Source organism: Thalassophryne amazonica, chromosome 1, assembly GCF_902500255.1.
Source record: "Thalassophryne amazonica chromosome 1, fThaAma1.1, whole genome shotgun sequence".
Classification (NCBI taxonomy): Eukaryota; Metazoa; Chordata; class Actinopteri; order Batrachoidiformes; family Batrachoididae; genus Thalassophryne; species Thalassophryne amazonica.
In genome coordinates this window covers 81,405,596-81,425,849 of record NC_047103.1, presented here as the reverse complement: position 1 = coordinate 81,425,849, position 20,254 = coordinate 81,405,596, and the positions used below count along the sequence as shown (strand labels likewise).

At 42.8% G+C, this 20,254-nt stretch overlaps 1 protein-coding gene and 1 long non-coding RNA gene across 2 annotated transcripts in view; both read right to left on the bottom strand.

Moving 5' to 3' along the window:
* The window catches only part of LOC117512033 (neuropilin-1a-like), a 193,174-nt gene that overhangs the window by 160,971 nt on the left and 11,949 nt on the right, over positions 1-20,254 (bottom strand).
* LOC117512042 lies at positions 11,772-14,826 on the bottom strand. Its single transcript, XR_004561193.1, has 3 exons — positions 14,349-14,826; positions 12,883-13,266; positions 11,772-11,830 (listed from the first exon to the last, which is right to left on the bottom strand). It is a non-coding gene; the product is annotated as an uncharacterized LOC117512042 (long non-coding RNA).

The window sequence follows — 20,254 nt, the reverse complement described above, 5'->3', positions numbered from 1 at the left end:
CCGGCATTAGGGCAACATGCAGACTGTGTGGGACCATGACCACAACAATCAAAGCCTTGAGCCTTATTCAAGGTTAGCCCACCGAAGAAAACATGTCTGACAAGCTCGGGCTAAAGTGTGCAGGACTCCAGCAGGCACGCTTCTCTTTCACTAAAGAGCCACTTCTCTTTCTGGTCTCCTCTGGGACAGCTGGATAAGTGAGACATTAGAAGGTACAGTTTCAGGCCTGACTTTCCCACTCACGAAGTGAAATTATTCCTCATTCACGCAATCCCCATCATTCAAAACTCTTGCAGCTGCCACAGCAATCATTGCTTTTTGTTTCTCATGCAGCCTGATAAAATATGAAGAAATCACTATCATGAGACAGAAAAACCTGTTGCTAATTATAGGAGGCAGAGTGAGCGAAAGAGAGAGACAGAGAGAGAGAGAGCGAGACGGAGCTTATTGCCAACTGTCCTTTGGAACAGAAGGCATAATTGAATTATATCCTCAGTGTTTAAGGCTTTTTCATCTACCACAGAAAGAAACTGAGTGCAGGTTTTCAGATGTGCACTAGATGTGTGTCCAGCAGGCCCGGCGCTAGAAAAAAAATATTAAGGGGGCGATGAGTTTATCACAGGGGGCGGGGTCGCCCCCCCCCCCCAAAAAAAAAGTGCGCACCGGAGGGGACGTGCCTCTGAGCGTGCATAAAGAATTGGGTGTGCTCCTAGAAAGCTCACGTATTTAGGCTACACTGTTGTAAGAGACTGACTAAGAGTAAAGAGTGATGACTATTTTTTTAATTATTATTTGAACGTATAGACCCTCGGTCAAGTGATCTCCTGCATACCACAAAACCAAACCAACAACTGATCTGAGAAACGACACGAGACAGTAGATTAACCCCACATACAGCCCTCCATCACAAGCGCAAACACAGCGCAATTGGGCATGACAGTCACACAACGGGTCAAAGATAAACTTTTCATGTAGATATACAGTGGTCCCTCGTTTATTACGGGAGTTACGTTCTAAAAATAGCCCACAATAGGCGAAATCCGCGAAGTAGTCAGCATTATTTTTTACAATTATTATAGACGTTTTAAGGCTGTAAAACTCCTCACTACACACTTTATACACTTTTCTCAAACAGGCATTAACATTTTCTCACTTTTCTCTCGTGTGTAAACACTCTCAAAGTTCAAACCTTAGTAGAAAAATAAGACCAACCTGTTTTCAGGCCCAAACATTTGTTTGAGAAATAAAAATAGAACATTTTCCAATAAATAATTATGATGGCTTTTAGAACTAACGCATTTAATTTTAACGATCAACCTACGAGGTTGGACACATAAGAAATTATTAATAGTGACTCACCAGTATTTCACAGTTCCTCTGATCGCGCCTCTTCGTCGTGGCGCCGCTGCGCTGTCGCACCTTTTTCCACTGAGTCAAACCTCGCTGCCGGTGTCTTTTTCCGAGTGAAGAACACAGTTATGGGTAGTTGTTGGCGCTCTTTTTTCTTCTGGGCAAGAAGATTCTTATAAACAGACATGCAGAACACAATGCACGTACTCTCCCTTCGCGGTGCTGCAACAGGTGTCCCGTCATCTCGACAGAACACCGGTCTGCTTGATGAGGACGCAGAGCACAATGCGCTGTTAAAACAAAAAAAAAGCATGCAAAATTGGACTAAAAATATCTGCGAAACTGCAAGGCGCTATATTTTCCAGTATTTCTTTTTCTTTCTTTTTTATTTTTATTTTTGATAACTCTCACATCCGAGGGGGCGAGGCTGATGACGTGCGGGGGCATTGCCCCCAAACGCCCCCTCGTGGCGCCGGGTCCGGTGTCCAGAGAGCTAAGATTACAAAATGTCATCCTCTAATCATGAGTCTCTCTCTACACAGCTCCTTTTCTAAGCAATCTGCTTCTGATATAAAAGCAAAAGAGCATATGAGTGACATCACAAACCGGTATGGATCACCATTTCATTTCACCGGAAACGCTCATGCTGAGGAGGATGGATCACTTTGGCATCCATCCATCCATCCATCTTCTATACATACTTACTCCAATTAAGAGTCACAGACGGTTTGGGGCCTATCCCAGCAGTCATAGGGCGTGAGGTGGGGTACACCCTAGACAGGATGCCAGTCTGTCGCAGGGCCACATATAGACAAACAAACACAGTCATACATGCACACACACCTATGGTAAAGTTTCCAGTTCACCTAACTTGCATGTCTTTGGATGTGGGAGGAGTACCTGGAGGGAACCCAAGCAAACACAGGGAGAACATGCAAACTCCACACAGAAAGGCCACAGGTAGGACGCTACCTTCTTGCTATGAGGCAACACTGCTAACCACTAAGCCACAGTGCTGTCACTTTGACTTGAAAAGAAAAAAAAAAAGAAAAAAAAAAGCTCTTTGCCAAAAACAGGCAAAGCCACTCTTACACATCAGGCTGCGTTTGAAGCCGTAACCCGCTGTACTATAACTCAGGGCACCTTGGCTGATTTTCCCAAGCAACTCTCACCTGGCCAGATTAGGTATAGAGTCCTCCCGAGCAGCCGCATCACTCAAGAACAGTCAGAAAAAGATTTATTTTCTTCCTTGAGCGCGGTGGACTCCTAGGACGCTCAGCTCAGAATGATCTGGGAAAGAGGCAGTGCAACTCGATGTAACGCTGTTGTCAAATGTTTGTGTGCTTGGCAAGAAAACTGAACACCGAGCTGCACTGCGCCTGCATCAGGTTACCTCAAGCTGAGCACAAATCCAACTGAGCTCCTGAAAATATTTAAAACCAGCACAAGTTTAAGTGACGTTTCCTAGCTGGTGCTGATCTATGATGAGCAGCACGCCGGTGGTGCCGAAGTCAGGCAAGTGTAAGAGCTGCTTAGGCGACACACAGTCACTGCCAAACACGAGGGACTACCTCCCACACTGAGATGAAAAACAAACAGGATGCACGGTGACACCATGTGATGCCTTTGTGCTGCCGTCGATATGTGATATACTGGAGAAATCCAACCTTTTATTTATGAGCACAGCCCTCGTCTTCTCTTCCTCGTGTGTTTCTCCTTTTCCTACTCCTCCGCTGTGAAGCGGGCCGCCCTCCTGCTGCGAGCTAGAGTGGCTCGCCTCCCGGTTGTGGTCAGGTTGTGCATGAATCAAAGCGGTGACAGAGCAGCGGGGAGGATGACAGATGCCACAGCCAGAAAGCTTTTCAATCAGGCTGCCCTTCCAAGCTGTGGCCAAGGTGAACACTCCACCGGCAGATAAAGAAAAAAAAAAGACCCTCAACTACACGGTCAGCCACACACACATGCACATGCACCGACCTACTTTAGGCCTGCTCATTAACCAGAGAGTAACCCTTTATTTTTAAAAGAGAGGGCAAGAAATGGAGAGAAATGAGACTGAAGGTCATGTACGAGCTCTGTGCGCTGTCCAATCTACTCTGCAGTTTGGCTAATTAACGAGGCATGCACTTAACGTTTAACACCATCAGCGCGGTGGCTTTCAGTCCCATGGAACGGCTCGACTGCCTCATTAAGTGACACGTATTGCAGGTAGGAAATGAAATTATGCATTGTAACAAGAAATTTCAGCGATTATCTCTGAAAGTTTTGCCACGCTGACAAAACAAGATTGGGTATAATTGCTATGAAGCATAAACAGAAACATTCAGACTTGATTGCTCTGTGAAGGTGCTGACAACCTTTTTTTCTCAACACACACTGTTTCAACATAATTTCAAGTGTAATTTGATTTCCATTATTATCAACCTTGGGAGTTGACTCCTTTAAAAAAATACCTGGTGAATAATTCCGGCTGCTTTTGTCAAACCCGGTAGTTAAAGACAGTGACAACACCCTACGCACTACTGTGCTGTGACAATTGCGTTGTCACTTTGACCTCTCCCGGTGCGGATGTTTCTCTGACACATACTTTGAAAAGAAGCGCATATCCACAGCAGAAATAACAGCTTGCTAACAGGCCGTAAGTATCTCCAACAATCCGTGTCACTCCAAAGCCCCCATCCCCTCCACCGCAGAGGTCACTACACTTCCTTTCTTTAAAGCTTCTGCTGACATAGGCCTGGTTAAACAATCGCCTGTTGCGTTTCTGATTTAGTTACTTTTCTCCATGACAACGGCAGATAAGCAGTAGTTCTGTCAAATTCTCCTTTTTTTTTTGTCCATTGCTGTTTAGAAGAGTAACCTGAAATAAATTAAGGGAAGAGGTGGAATAAAGACTTATTACTGAGTTACTTTCCAAGGTTTAATTCCAGATAGACAAATTCCAAATATGCTAATTAGCAATAAAGAGGCCAAATATTAACCCTAAATACTCAAAAAATAATCAATATAGTAAACATATTTTGATGAATACGAGGTCTCTTAGATAATAAACCGACCCTTTTATTTATTTTTTTTAACTATATGGATTTGAATGACATGCGATTACACCAATCATGCTTGAACCCTCGTGCGCATGCGTGAGTTTTTCACGCGTGTCGGTGACGTCATTTCCCTGTGGGCAGGCCTTGAGTGAGATGTGGTCCCGCCCTCTCGGCTGAATTCCTTTGTTTCACACGCTGCTCGAGACGGCGCGCGTTGCTTTATCAAAATTTTTTCTGGACCTGTGAGGAATATCCGAGTGGACACTATTCGAGAAATTAAGATGGTTTTCTGTGAAAAGTTTAACGGCTGATGAGAGATTATGGGGTGTTTCTGTCGGTGTAAGGACTTCCCACGGAGCGGGACGTCCTGCAGCGCTTCCAGGCGCTGTCGTCGGCCTGTTTCGAGCTTAAAACATCCTAATTTAAGGCTTAATTCACCCAGGACATCGTGAGAGAACAGAGAAGATTCAGAAGAGGCCGGCATGAGGAATTTATGCGGACATTCCACTGTTTAAGGACATTTTTTTAATGAAAGACGTACGCGCAAATTCGCCGAGTCATTTCCGTGACGACTCGGCAAATCTGTGTGCGCCGCGACACGAAAAACACCTCCGTGTTGAAAACCATTTGTAGAATTCAGGCGGCTTTTAATGGCTTTCAACGAGTAACTGAGAAATTGTTTAACAGCTTGGGCATGTTCCAACTTGCCCGTTAAGATTTCCAACGGAGGTGTTTTTCCTGCCGCGACCCCCCGCGGTCGGGTCCAGCCCGACATGTGACTCTGCCCGCACGTTCTTTCATTACAAAATGACCGTTAACAATGGAATGTCCGAATAAACTCCTCATGCTGACTTCTTCTGAAAGTTCTCTGTTCTCTGACGACTTACTGCGTCAACAGAGCCTGAAATGTGGAAGTTTTCAACTTGAAACGGTGAGACGCTGCAGCCTCGAAGCGCAGATCGCCGTCAGGCGCCGTGGACCGTCCTTAAAGCGACACTACCAGACCAAAATCTCTCATCAGCCGTTAAAATTTTTACCGAAAACCAGCTGAATTTATTGAATGGTGTCCACTCAGTTGTGCCTTACAGTTTTGAAAAATTTTTTATCAAACAAAGCAACAGTCTCTGAGCCATTCCTAAACAATGAAAAAAATCGACGAGCGGGTGGACGACTCCTCACTCAAAGACTGCCCACAGGCGAATGACGTAACCGACAGGCGTGGAAAAAACTCTCGCATGCCCACGAGGGTTCAAGCATGTCTGATGTAATCACACGTGATTCAAATCCATATGGTTTTTGAAAAAATAATAAGGTCGGATACTTTTCTAATAGACCTCGTATGACTGTAAATTTGAAATAATATATTAGAAAATGTCCTCAAATGCAGCCATTTTTCTCAAATATGTCTAATTATAGAGTGATTTTTGGTCAAAAGGAGCCATTTGTGTCAAAATGTGATGACTTGGGTCTGAAACTGGGTTGCATTGCTGGAAATTGTTGGTACAAACAAACAAACAAACAAACAAACAACAAAAAAAATCATCTAAGTGGAATTTGTCTGTTTGGAATGACACCCTTTTCCAGCTGTACTCATCTTGCAACTGCTGCATGCTACTAAGATACAAAGCTAGAAAAGTAACAGAAATATGAGAGAAATTAGTCAAATGGATCATTTCCATAAAACACTTTCTATTGTCTGCTCTTTGTACATAGTTCTGTTTGCTGTGAAGATCGACCAAATGAAGGAGGCTGCTGGAGATCTATGGGGCAAAGACTCAAGCACAGATCCCCAATAGGGCAATACCCCACTCCTCATCTTCCTAAGCCCCCGCTGGTCATCTCTGCGGTCAAGATCTGGTCAGGAGGGTTGATATCTACTGTGGAGTGTACACAGCGGCAAGTGTTGGCCTTCACAGCAGGCTAGGGGCAGCTCAGCATGAGACTGGAGTGGAAGGGCAAAGGGATGAACAATTAAAAAGAGGAAAAGAGTGCTTTTTCAAGTTTTGAGTTACAGATACCTGAAGGCAGGGGGGCCTGAGCTGACTTTTGAAGCGTGGTGAGGCAAGAGGCCTTCTCTGACTTTCTCTCTCACAAAGGCCTGCTTGAGAAGGCATTCTTTGAATAGCTCCCACCAGCCCGAATGCTACCACCCAGCCATACATCTCATCGCATCCCCCACCTCCATGAACTCGCAACTGCACAGACGTCACGGAGGAATTAGCTTTCTGTGAGGTCCAGAAAAAAAGAAGCCATTCAAACAGAGAGCAAAATAATGAAATGAGGCTGGGCTGAGAATTGGGAGACAGTCTCCTGTTTTGACACCGTCGTTTCTGCTCACTCCAAAGCAACAAAGCCTCGACTGACTGACTGTGAGGGATTTCAATGTGCTGAAGGAGGAACCTGTGTTTTGTCTGGTCAGCATATCTGAAGTCATCAATGATTCAAAATGTTGTCAGCAGTACATCATCTGTAGAAGGTTCCTTCCTAGATTTCAGTCAGCAGGAGAGACGGAGAGAACCGACTCAAGTGCACAGTATGACATTCTGTAAGTACTGGTATAGAACTGGTAGGAACTTTAGGCAGAAAATCTTACTGAAACGGTAAGAAACACAATCTCTCTGACAAATTGGCATATTCTCACTCCCACTGTTATCACATTTTGACATTTGGTTAGTGCCCCTTTGCATCACTATGTGATGAGTTAGGTAGCTCCTTCTCGTTATGAGTGTCGTGCGGATAAATGTGTTTATAACAGAAAAAAAATGATCTGATTCACTTCCTTGTCGTCAGGGAACATTCATCTATGTCTGGGTTATGGTTAGGGTTAGGGTGAGTGTTTCCACACACATCACAAAGTGACACAAAGGGTCTACCCAACTCTTCACCTATTGACATTTGGACAAAATGAACCTTTTGTGTCAAAATGTGACAAGTTGGGTATGAGACTGTGTTGGACAACTTGAAAAGAAGTAGGTACTAGAAACTTGTTTCAAACCCACTGAAACCTCTACTTGTGCTCAGCCTCAGACAGCAGAGCTGCCACGACAGCCCAATATCAGATTAGGAAGAAAGAACAAAACGAGCTGGAATCGATGTGTGGGAAGTAAAGCATATATCTATTTACTTCAGTTTTTCACTTGAGCTCAGCTTGCTCATTCCACTGATTTTCAGAGGGAATTGACTTCAAATATTTGCTTTGATGCCAGCTGCTCCTTTGCTTCAAACTTCATTAGCTGTGAGAGCGTCGAGGGCGGCCCCTGAAACTCCACTCTGTGAAACTCTACGATGGTGCGTGAAAGGTAAACATGTTCTGCATTCAGAATCGCAGTACGCACTTAGTCTCCTTATCTCTGTGATGAAGTGTTTTCCTCCTCCGGCTCTTGGGATACGGCGCCGTGCGCTTCCCTAAATAAACCTGCCAAGGGTAACGCACACATGTTACAACACCAGAACCCGCTCAGTAAATGCTGGGATTTTTTTTTTTTTTTTTTAAACAAGCATAACTTTGAGTGCCTCTTGTTTGGTTTGTTGATAACAGCCATGTTGGAGAACATGTGGTGCATGTGTGTTCTATTTGCCCACTAATTAGATTGCAAGGCAGTGCACTGAAGCATGCATTGTAGCTCACGCCGCCTCCACCTCCACCCACTCTCAGCCACGCCATCAGATAAGGAAGCCATTCTGGCTCTCATCAGTTTCCATTATGTAAGAGCTGATTTGGTGAGTGGCGCTGCGACAGGAAGTCTGATGAGTCCAACACAAATCACACTGAAGTTCTACGGCCTGCAGATATTAAAGCCATAAGTAACTATTCTCCAGTCATAACTGAATTAGACTATGACGTGCATGGCAGCGATTAGCGCCATAACCCCCACCACCACCACTCCTCTTACGTAGTGTCACAATTTGAAAACAAGGAGGGAATGGATAAAAGATTTGCTAGAAAAAAAATATTGTGAAGTTCTGTGAAAACCATACATTAAAAGCAATAAATAGGAAGTGGTACACTGGTTTAAAAAGAGGAAAATGCTGGCGATCAGCATGATCCTGTGTGACCCACATGAATCAGAAGTGTGCTTGAGTTTCATAGCTGTCTCCCAGGGTCACGTGTCAGCGTGTCCTCGAGATGTGCAGTTTATAACCCTGTGACCACAAGTTAATGTTACACGCAGGAGTTTGTGTCGGCTGCACATGTAACAAACTAGATTGGCACTCAGAGCAGCCTACACCCAGCAACTTCAAACAGTTCTACAATTAAACAGTATTATTGCATGTTTATAGCCACTGTTCTTCCCAACACCCACTTCTTGAACATTACTTCTCACTGCAGCAGATCCAAAGCCTTGTCTGGATCTGCGCAACCTTTCAGGTGTTGATCGTCTGTCATGGGATTTCTATAACTGACAGTTTTCATCAAGATCAGTGGATTGGTTTTCAGTGATAGAAAGTCATTTTGAAAACTGAATTTAAAATGATCCAGAAGGCAAATCCAGATTGTGATAATAAATAAATAAATAAATATAAAATTTAAAAAATTTAAATAAATATGAAGATTAATCGTGAAACCAAGTTTCAAGAAAATCAGGTCATAGACTTTTGAGAAATTAATCAAAAATGTTGAAAATGGTACTGCTTAATATATACAAGAAAGATAAAAAAAAAAGATCCAGAATCTGCATAAGAGATTCCACCCACCACCAAAGCTTAACAAACTACAACGGCACTCGGAGAGTGCACACCTCCGTCAACACTTCAAGTCCCTTAACAGAGACCCATTCCCTTGTGCAGTTTTTAAGCTGAAAAAAAAAAAAATCCTGGATCCACTTCAAATCATCTTTATATATCTTTGTAAATTTTAGTGATGTTTTCCCACTTTCCTCAGCACTGTGAGATGGGGCATTTGTCAACATTTTCATGAAATTCTCAAGAGATAATGAACAGATATTTTGGGGAAAAAAATCAGCATTGGTCTGATGCTCATATCTAAGAACAGGTGAGATTTGAAGCAGATCAAATGATCCACACAATCTACTTTATTAGATCTGCACAAAAATCTCAAATGCTCTTAGAAATGAGCACTCTACAAGGTATGTCTAATTTAAAAAAAAAAAGATCTATGCATTATTTCTTGAAAAATTCATGAAAATATTGAAAAATGCCCTATTTTGCAATATTAAAGAAAATCTAAGAAATAAATTTAAAAAAAAATCCTGAATCTGCCCCCTTAATCAGATCTACTCCAAACGTTAATGGTTTCTTTCTTGGCCCACACCGCGCCCTTTCATCGAGTTTCAAGAAAATAATTTCAATATTTTTTGTATAATCCTGCTAACAGACAAACAAAGAGACAAACAGCACTGAAAACACAACCTCCTTTGGAGGAGATAATTACTTCTCTCTGTAAGACTGAGCATCCCGCCAGGTTTTAAGGAGAACAAATCAAAAGCATTGAGAAATTGGTCAAAATGCCAAATGCCTCTTCTTGCTGTGTAAATTAGATTTTTTTAAGTGCTATATTTAAGCTACACCTGAATCTTGATCAACAGCAAACCTGTGTGCTCTCTTCCTGTTGATAACACTGATCACTTTGTCAGGCTTTGTGACGCTCTGATTACGTCCCTTGAGTAATCCTGTCAAAAAAACAACCAACCAACATACCGGGGTAATATAATAATCTACTTGATGAGGTGGATGAGGAAAAAAATGTACAAACATGACACAAATAGAAAGATACAAGTGTGAACACACACAAAAAAATGACCTGCTCACAATTTTGTTAAAAACAATTGATTTATGGATTTGATGGCTGGCAAAGGACAATGCCTTGATGGCTCAAACTATCAGCCAAACCTTCCTTTCAACCTTTTAAAAACGCAGTTGTCCTCTGGCCTTCTTGTGCCAAATTCTTCTTTTTTAATGTATCTGGACACAGGAAAATTCATGCCTGACTAATTTGATTAGCAGAAGCATTGTTGGTGCCACCCCTCCTCCTACCCCCTCCCTTGTGCTCTCTTTCTAACTGAGGATCTTGGGACAGTTTTAATAGTCCTCTGGTGCTGAAATTCGACCCAAAAGAAATGTCAAGGAGCATCCGCCCTGTGAAAGACAGCGCACCCGCTCAGCCAGCCGTAAATCTCCCTCACAATTGAAGAAAAGTTAACGTGGTATTGAGACGCACCAAACCCTGCAACATATACGGGGGTATTGATGGAGCACAAGGCAGCATTCGGGTCCACGTTCTGGGTGGAGCAGGGATACAGTAACAGGATCTGGCAAAGCCCTGTACTCTCCTGAGCCCGCAGCCATAAACAAACAGCTGAGACAGAGCAGGACCGAAGCAGTGACAACACGCACAAAACCACACACAGTCACCTGGGCAATCAGGCCTAGGCTCACCTCAGGGCACCCACCGTCACACGGCCTCATCGCATTACCGCCCAACTCCCATTTCATCCCCTTAAACTGTCCTGACAACAAGTTAGCTGCTTAGCCTTTTGTTACTAGCGACGGCTCGCATCTCCAAGTCAAATAAGGATCTGTCACTGTCACACTGATACAGAACCTGAGCAGTAACTACTCTGACATCAGCAGCTTTGCAATTCAAATGAGATGTCACTGTTATTATCATTTCTGGCTTGCTTCAACATTTAAAAAAAAGCGAGGGCTTTCTTAAGATGGAATGTTTTGCAGAAAGTTTAATGGGCCTCTGCTAAGCTCCTGCGGGCTCACAGCTCTCCCTCCAAGTCTCCAAATTAAAATCACTTCATGCACTGATGACTTCACCACCCAGAGAGGAGAAGTGAGGACATTCCAAAAGCAAACGTCTGCATGTGAGCATTCCCTGCTGCTGCACCCTGTGTGTGCGTGGTGTGTGGTGTGTGTGTGTGTGTGTGTGTGTGTGTGTGTGTGTGTGTGTGTGTGTGTGTGTGTATGTGCGCCCACGGCGGCATTGACGCCTCTGGACACTAGATGGGCGCGCTTCCACGTGCAATCCATGCAGTGAAGGAAGGAAGGACTCGCACGGAAAGCAGCCACATGTCACCAAATATTAGTAGGCCTAAAGGTGATGACATGTGAATTTTGTCCTGAGGTTTTTTTTCTTTACATGTTTCATGAAGCTTTATGTTTTATTTAATATAAATCATGTACAAATAATAAACAAACAAACGTTTCATTGTGATCATGATTTTTGCCACACCACAAAACATTATATTTTATATGAGATGGGAGCCCTTTTGCGGACAAAGGGGTCATGCGCACTTACCTTGCACTCGCGGTCTTCAGATCAAAATGCGGATTAAAGTTGATGAGGATCCGTTGGTGAGGACCGGGCGCCGTGATCACCCACGCGCACCTCTGGGACGAAGGGGTAAGACATCGGGTATCCGGGCGACGTGAGGTATGTTTGCGTTGGTGATTCTGACGTTCCTCCACATTGTCTGTGCACACAGACCGAGAGTGAGATCAGATGCACGAAACCCTCCAGAACGAACAAAGGCACCTGCGCCTGGCTCGAGGGCACTTTGGCAGCAGCTGAACACAGCAGGTAAAACTTCAGATGTTTGTTAATTCTGCATGTGGACAGTGGTCCATCTGTCTAGAACGAAAGTACTGTAGTTTTTCAGCACGTGTTCTTGCGCAAAATCCCAGATTGCGCCAAATATTAATTCACGTTGTGTTGCATTTTCATGAGCTGTTGCTTAGACTGACACACAAATACATCGAGACCGTGACTTGACCATTTAAGCTTTAAAAGCGAGTTTTCTTAATCTTTTACAAAGACCAAGAGCTCCATGTCTGCTTCAAAATATTGATTCCACTTTTCCCCAAGAAAAGCAAACGAAAAAACATGCACATTTGTCTGGTTTCTTTTCTTTCAATAAATAAATAAATAAATAAATAAAATAAAATAATCAAAAAAGCCTTTATGAACTAAAACAATTCTGCCATGCCGCTTTACTTTTTATGCACACAACTTGGAAACGTGCACTAAAAAGAAATTAAACGTGTGGTTAAAAACAAAACAAACAACAACAACAAAAAACAACTTGGGAAAAGTATAAATTTGACTTTTTGAAGTCCACGGAAAACATTTCAGAACAGGCCTGAGTGTAAACTTCAATAAAACTCATGAAAATAATGGGGGAAAAAAAACTTTTGGAAAGAGTCGAACTCAAGTGAAAAAAAAGGTTTTTGACGAACCTGAATTAAAATAATTTGCTGGTTTCGTTGATAATAAATGATAAGAAACTCGGATCCGGTGTCTAAAAGATAAAAAACGCCTTTAAAGTCCACTTTAAAGTCACTGTTGGACGCTGCAAATCTGTGCGCAAATAAGAGAAGAGCGGTGTTTTGTTGACAGACAGGTGAGCATCTTGCCACCTTCCCAAAAGATCAGGAGGGGTTAATCTTTAAAAAGAAATACTGGGATTAAAAGATTTTCAGAGTACATTAAAGGCTTAGACAGACACATATCAGCTGTCTCACTTACCGTTTTTGAAAGCCTTGACCACCGAGAGGATTCCCATGAACAGGATCAAAACTAATCCACAATGCATCCTTGTTTTATCGCCAAAAATAAATAAAGTTACGCATACAAAAAAAAATTAAACTCCTCCAAAACTAGTGTTGTTCTTGTTTCTTCGTCTGAACTCGACAAAATAAAGCAGAAGTGTCCGTTTGTAACGAAGTTGGAGGTGCACTCTCAGGTCGCGGGCATCCTGTCATTCAGCTCCTGTTTCCTCTCTCCTGTGCCGGGTGCGCGCCTCTCGCCGGCGCCGGCCGTGCCATATCCTCTCCACAGAAGCCGAACACCCGCTCCCTGTGCGCGCTTACTCCGTCATATGGGGATGCTCGGCCTGGAGGTAATCCTTGGCTGTGGAGTGAAAAGAGACGGAGAGAGGTGAGTGCCGCGGCCGTGCGCTCTGGACGTTCACAGCAGAAGTGACAAAGAAAAAAAAGAAAAGCGCTCTTCCCTTCCAGAAAGTGTGACAGAGACGCTTCTGGAGAGGTGACTGTGCGCTGTTAGTGAGTGACTTGATTGTACATCAGCCTATATGCGAGAAAGCCGCGCGTGTTTGTTGCGCACTGAGACACGGAGCAGCAGCAGTCCGTTAAGTGACATGACTCTCTCTCTCTCTCTCTCTCTCTCTCTCTCTCTCTCTCTCTCTCTCTCTCTCTCTCTCTCTCTCTCTCTCTCTCTCTCTCTCTCTCTCTCTCACACACACACACACACACAAGGAACTACACACGACTGGAAGGTGTAGTAATACAACAGAACGCACTCCAATTTGTGACATTAAAACAATGATACATCATAAATAAATCTTCAACAGGAATATTCAAAGCTTCTTCCTCCCACTGATCATTGCGCTGCATGTTACACATTCAAAACCATATTAGTTAACACCCTTTTGGTACAAAACATCCTTTATGTGTCATTTATTACTCAAAAAAACAAAAAACAAAAACACCTGATTTTTGATCAAACTGGAGCGCTTTGTGGTAGGACGCAGATGCGGCGCTAATTACAGGCCCAGGTTATTATTTTTTTCTTTCAGAGAAAGTGGTTTGCCGCTGGATTTCTTTTACGCACCACTTCTCCAGATGCGCTGATTGTCAGAGATTACTCACAGCAGAAGCGCTGTTAAAGAGAAATTGTGGAGAAATCAGTTAAATTGTAAATCACTGCAGTTTGGAGTTGTGCACTCGAGTGTGGGAGAAAAAAAAGACAAGCAGCCACAGTGTGCGCGCGTAATGGGAAGATGAGTTTTAATAAACATGTCGGTCTTTTTTGTATTAACCACAACATATTCATCAGATCAGATTAATCAGATTGATTTATCTGATACATTTAAGTGTACAAATAGTAAAATGATTAAACGCGTTTTCGCCCTGAGCGCGCTCCAGTTGTTGCAACATTTCCATCGCCAGATAAACGAACGCGACTACAATCACCTGCGTCCTGACTTTGAGGCATCGAGCCCTCCTCTGTCCACGTCCAACATGCGTGGAGCAGAGGTCCGGTATCGTTTCTCCTCCTGTGTGGAGATGACACACGAAGCCGAGTTATGTCCACGCAAATTCCCCACAAATCGCGCAGCCGCTGCGCAGCCACTTCTCTCCGCGATCCGGCTCTTCTCCGCGCTGATGTCTCCCCCGGTTTTCGCCTCACGTCGCTGCCACTCAAGTGAAATCCGAATGGCGTGAGCGAAAACAGATAGTCCCAGAAAAAACTGACTGAAGCGACAGAAAGAAGAACGCAGAAAGAGAAAAGTCCGGATGTGACCAAACTTCTGCTCCTGTCCGTCTCTCCGTGCGCCGCCGTGCGATCGTAGGTTTGAGTCCCTGCCAGTCCACACGCCCCTTTACGAGGGTTGAGTACGCCACGGCCGCGTGTGCGTGTCTGTGTGCGCGCGCATGTGTGCGTCTTCTGCAACCGAGATGCAGATTTCGCCCTACTGCCCCTCTCACATCAGAAATAAATGCGCCAACCAGATTGTGCTTCTGCGCTGAAACTATCTTGTGATTTATTTATTTGTTTGTTTATTCAACCAGTCGATTGTTACTTTGTCGAGAAATCATTTATATGTTTTGTGATTTAACATCACGTGGATTTTATTCAAATCGGACCCGTAAATGGTGCGCAAAAGTGGCGCCGCTATTGTAAAGAGGATCATGGAGTTGATTGTGTGCAGGTTTGTTTCCGTGAAGATGTTTAAACTATTTGCACTCGCACACTTCGGTCTGTGCCAAAACGCACACGGGTGCGCAAGGCTGCGGGCGTAATTTGAACGATAATTATCTGGTTATGAAGTTTCCATGGAATAATTCAGTGATGTACACCTGAGTGTATTTTGCATAAGTGATCCACATGGCTGGAGTTTCCACAGGATGTTGAATCAGATCAAGAAGTGAAAGGAAGAAGAGGAACCAGTCCTCCTTCGGCAGGGTGACCCAAAACTTTAGAAAGAAAACATTCTTTAATTACATATATTGCTGTTTTATTTTGTTGATTCGATGAATTGAGTGATTGTGCACTCTGCAGGGTGTCCTGTTGAATTCAGGTGCTCCTCATGTTGTTAGGGGATCACCACCCAGCGACTCTCCAAACCCCTGTCACTGAGGATCCAAGCTTAAAACTAGACCAAATAAACACTGACATTCACTGTTGTTTTAGTTGTAAACAGTAATCGGAGGGTTGCAACGGTTCCAACTGCTGGTTTCTGCAAATAGGAGCTTTGTGACCTGTAGGGGCGTCAGAGCTGGTGTGCAGAGAAGCAGCTGTCCATTGCTCCTTACAGCTCACCTTATGGCACGTTGGAGCTCAAATACATGCAAAGTGATGAACGCCTTTGCCAGAAAATAAAGACAGACAGACAGAAAGAAAGAAAAACAAGATGTGCGTGTTTTTTGCAAATTAATTCTTTGTGATTTAGTGACTGCATAATATATGGTTCCACCTACAGTTACCATACACTCTAAAAATAAAATGTGCTCATTTAATCTGGTTATATGAACCAGACTCACAAAACTTGGTTGTTTAAACTGGAAACATAGTATGAGATTAAATGTAAGAATTTAGTTTCTTCTTTAAAATCAACAATTTTGTAGAACCAGTTAACATATTTAGATTATTTTCCATTTTTTTAATTGTAGTAATAGAACTGCTATATTGTCATCTGTCATGTTGCAAGTGTGTATCCTGGCCTCTGGGTTACTCTAATTTTAGCGCTATCACCTGCGTATTATTATTCTGTGATGTTTCATTACTTTCTAGGGGAGGTGATGGTCTAGTGGTTAAGCATTGGGCTTGAGACCAGAAGATCCTCGGTTCAAATCCCAGCCTGACTGTAAAATCATTAAGGGCCCTTGGGAAAGGTCCCTAATCCCCTACTTGCTCCTTGCTGCCTTGTATGGCAGCACCCTCACATCGGGGTGAATGTGAGGCATTATTGTAAAGTGCTTTGAGCGTCTGATGTAGATGGAAAAGTGCTGTATAAATGCAGTACATTTATTTCTACTGAGATTCTCTTCCATGTTAATTATTTATTGTGCTTTTACTCCAACATCTCCTCCACATTTTCTCAGTGAGGCTTTAGTTCTTGTTCATTGGTTTTGGAGTTTATGTGCCTCTCTGCACTCCTGTGATTAATTGTTTGTTAGACTTATAAACTCTCATAATGTGTTATCTCCTTGCCAGATTGTCTAGCTTCATATCTGCTCTCTCGCATCAGTTCTCAGCATTTGCCTTTGTATTACTGACTCACTCTGCCAATCCATGTTTTCTGAGTTTTGCCTGCTGATTTCAGATTTGGTCTCCTGTTATGAAAAATCTCTGTGTACTGAACCTCTGCTTATGTTTATAGATAACTGTTCTGCTGCTTCCTTAGTGGCCCAGTCACACAGCACACATCAATAGCTGAAAGAAGGAAAAAAGTCACAAAGTCACAAATCGTCAAGAAAAGGTGGACGAATGAGCCTGCACTTCTCCCTTCACCGAAAAGCAGTCCAGAGCGCATAAAGAAACGAAACAAAACCGAAACTAACAAAAAAATGAAGCAAACAAAACATTCATGATGACGTGACTTGACAGCGGGAATCAGACCGAGTGCCAGCCTGTGATCATTTTTGCAGCCAATCTGTACTCTCCCAGCCCAGTCTCACATTTTTTTTCATCCTCCCATCATAAAATTAGTCAAATTTTCGTGACAGGTTTTTTTTTAACTCACTATTACTAACTCCCACTCCTACCCCCAACCATAATCACAACCCCCCCGTTTCACTTTTAATTTCGTGTAGCCATCACAGAATTAATTAGAATGAATTCGTGCTGCTGTGATGAAAATGAGGCGCTTTTCGTCACAATATCACAAACCAATAGATTAATGTTTATTTCGTGCTGCTGAATCACGACTTGCCGTGAGACTGGGTTGGCTCTCCACAGCACCTGCAGGTGCTATTGTCTTCACTACAACAGCGTGTGCGCACACGCATGTTCAAGCCACAGACGGCATGCGAACATGCGCACAGCCATTTGTGGTACACAGCCGTTTGTGTGTGCACACAGCCTCTCGAGCCACAGAGTGTGTATCGTTAAAGTAGTTGATAAAATGTTCTTGCCTCTATTGTTTCTGTATGACAATGTTGCTTTTTGTCCCACACACGGACGAATCACGTTCAGCTCGTCTGAGCTTTAGCTGTTGATCCATTCAGATGTTGTTAATGTTCCTAGAAGACATTGGACTTGGGAGGTTGGATGAAGATGGATGACAGTCAGATGGAACGCTGACAGTATGGGAATGACAACCCCAATTCCAATGAAGTTGGGACATTGTGCAAAATGTAAATAAAAACAGAATACATTGATTTGCAAATCCTCTTCAACCTATATTCAATTGAATACACCACAGAGACAACATATTTAATGTTCAAACTGATAAACTTTATTGTTTTTGTGCAAATATTTGCTAATTTTTGAAATGGATGCCTGCTACACATTTCAAAAAAGTTGGGATGGGGCAACAAAAGAGTGGGAAAGTTGACAAATGCTCAAAGAACACCTAATTGGAAACAGATGAGTGTCATGATTGGGTATAAAAGGAGCATCCCCAAAAGGCTCATCTGTTCACAAGCAAAGATGCTGTGAGGATCACCACTTTGTGAACAACTGCGTTAAAAAAATAGTCCAACAGTTTAAGAACAATGTTTTCTCATCTAGAGAACTTTCTAAATGTAAGCAGCAATGCCGAATACCAACACTGAATGCCCGTGACCTTCGATCCCTCAGGCAGCACTGCATTAGAAACCGACATCATTGTGTAAAGGATCTTACAACGTGGGCTCAGAAACACTTCAGAAAACCATTGTCAGTTAACACAGTTCGTTGCTACATCTACAAGTACAAGTTAAAACTCTACCAGGCAAAGCGAAAGCCATACATCAACAACATTAAGAAGCGCCACCACCTTCTCTGGGCCTGAGCTCATTTGAAATGGACACACGCAAAGTGGAAAAGTGTGCTGTGGTCTGATGAGTCCACATTTCAAATTGTTTTTGGAAATCACGGATGTCGTGTCCTCTGGACAAAAGAGGAAAAAGACCATCAGATTGTTACCAGCGCAAAGTTCAAAAGCCAGTATCTGTGATGGTATGGGGGTGTGTTAGTGCCCATGGCATGGGCAATGTACACATCTGTGATGGCACCATCAATGCTGAAAGGTACATCCAGGATTTGGTGCAACACATGCTGCCATCCAAGCAACATCTTTTTCAGGGACGTCCCTGCTTATTTATTTATTAAGACAATGCCAAGCCACATTCTGCACGTGTTACAACAGTGTGGCTTCATAGTAAAAAAGTGCGGGTACTAGACTGGCCTGCCTGTAGTCCAGACCTGTCGCTCATTAAAAATGTGTGGCGCATTATGAAGCACAAAATATGACAATGGAGACCCCGGACTGTTGAACAACTGAAGTCGTACATCAAGCAACAATGGGAAAGAATTCCACCTATAAAGCTTCAGCAATTAGTGTCCTCAGTTCCCAAATGCTTATTGAGTTGTTAGAAGAAAAAGTGATGTAACACAGTGGTAAACATACACTGTACCAGCTTTTTTGAAACGTGTTGCAGGCATCCATTTTAAAATGAGCAAATATTTGCACAAAACAATAAAGTTTATCAGTTTGAACATTAAATATCTTGTCTTTGTGGTGTATTCAATTGAATATAGGTTGAAGAGGATTTGCAAATCATTGTATTCTATTTTATTTACCTTTTACACAACTTCCCAATTCCATTGGAATTGGGGTTGTACTTGAAATAGCCAAATCCACATATATAAGCACTGGGTCAAAAAAAAAAAAAAAAAAAAAAAAAGACTTTGGACAGTGACCTTGACGTTTTATAAATTTCCTCAAAATAAAATCACCTTGGCTTCTGCTGACCTTCAACCATTCAGTTTGATCAAAACAAAAACAATTCTCTTTGAGTTACGTTGTGCTCTCTCTCTCGCTCTCTCGCTCTCTCACTCACTCACGCGCACACACACACACACACACACACACACACACCACACACACACACACCACACACCACACAACACCACACAAACCACACACACACATACACACACACACACACACAGAGGAATGAAAATGATACCCTCACATGCATGGTCCTGTATGGCTGTAAAGAAAGAAAGAAATAACACATTGCTGATATGATAGTGATCACCTTAAAGAATGTATTAAAAGACTAAACAATGAAGGGAAGACAGTTACAATTATGACTCAGTTTGGGAGAATTCAAAAGCAAGTCACTCTAATGGACAAAGTGATGGGACCTGTGGATTTAGCTCAGAAACACAGCAGATATGTTGCGTGCTGATTTTCATTTTGGCAGCTGTGTTAACAGATTACACCTTACACACACCATCTACATGAGGGAAGCATCCCCTAGGCATCACAGACACGTGGTGCATGTCACTGTTGCTGTGCCTCTCCAGAGATTTGTGGCACCCATTTTTTCAAATGTGATGCGAGCAGGACACAAAAAAAATATACACGGCAAATTATCTGTAGAGAGTCATTATAAAATAAAACCAGTGTCACTAAATAATAATTAACACATTTTACTGGAGTTTATACAGTACCAGTCAAAAGTTTGGATGGGAAAATGTCTTCAAACCTTTGGCTGGTAGTGTATGTCTGGGGAAGAAGTTACAGACATGAAAATATAAATTTAATAAAAAAAAATTGAGGGGATAAAAATTTTTTTTTCTGTGTTCACCTGTACAAACACTCAACAATAAAGTCCAAAAACAACTCTGTGACCCATAAAACTGAATCTGAATCTAAAAACAG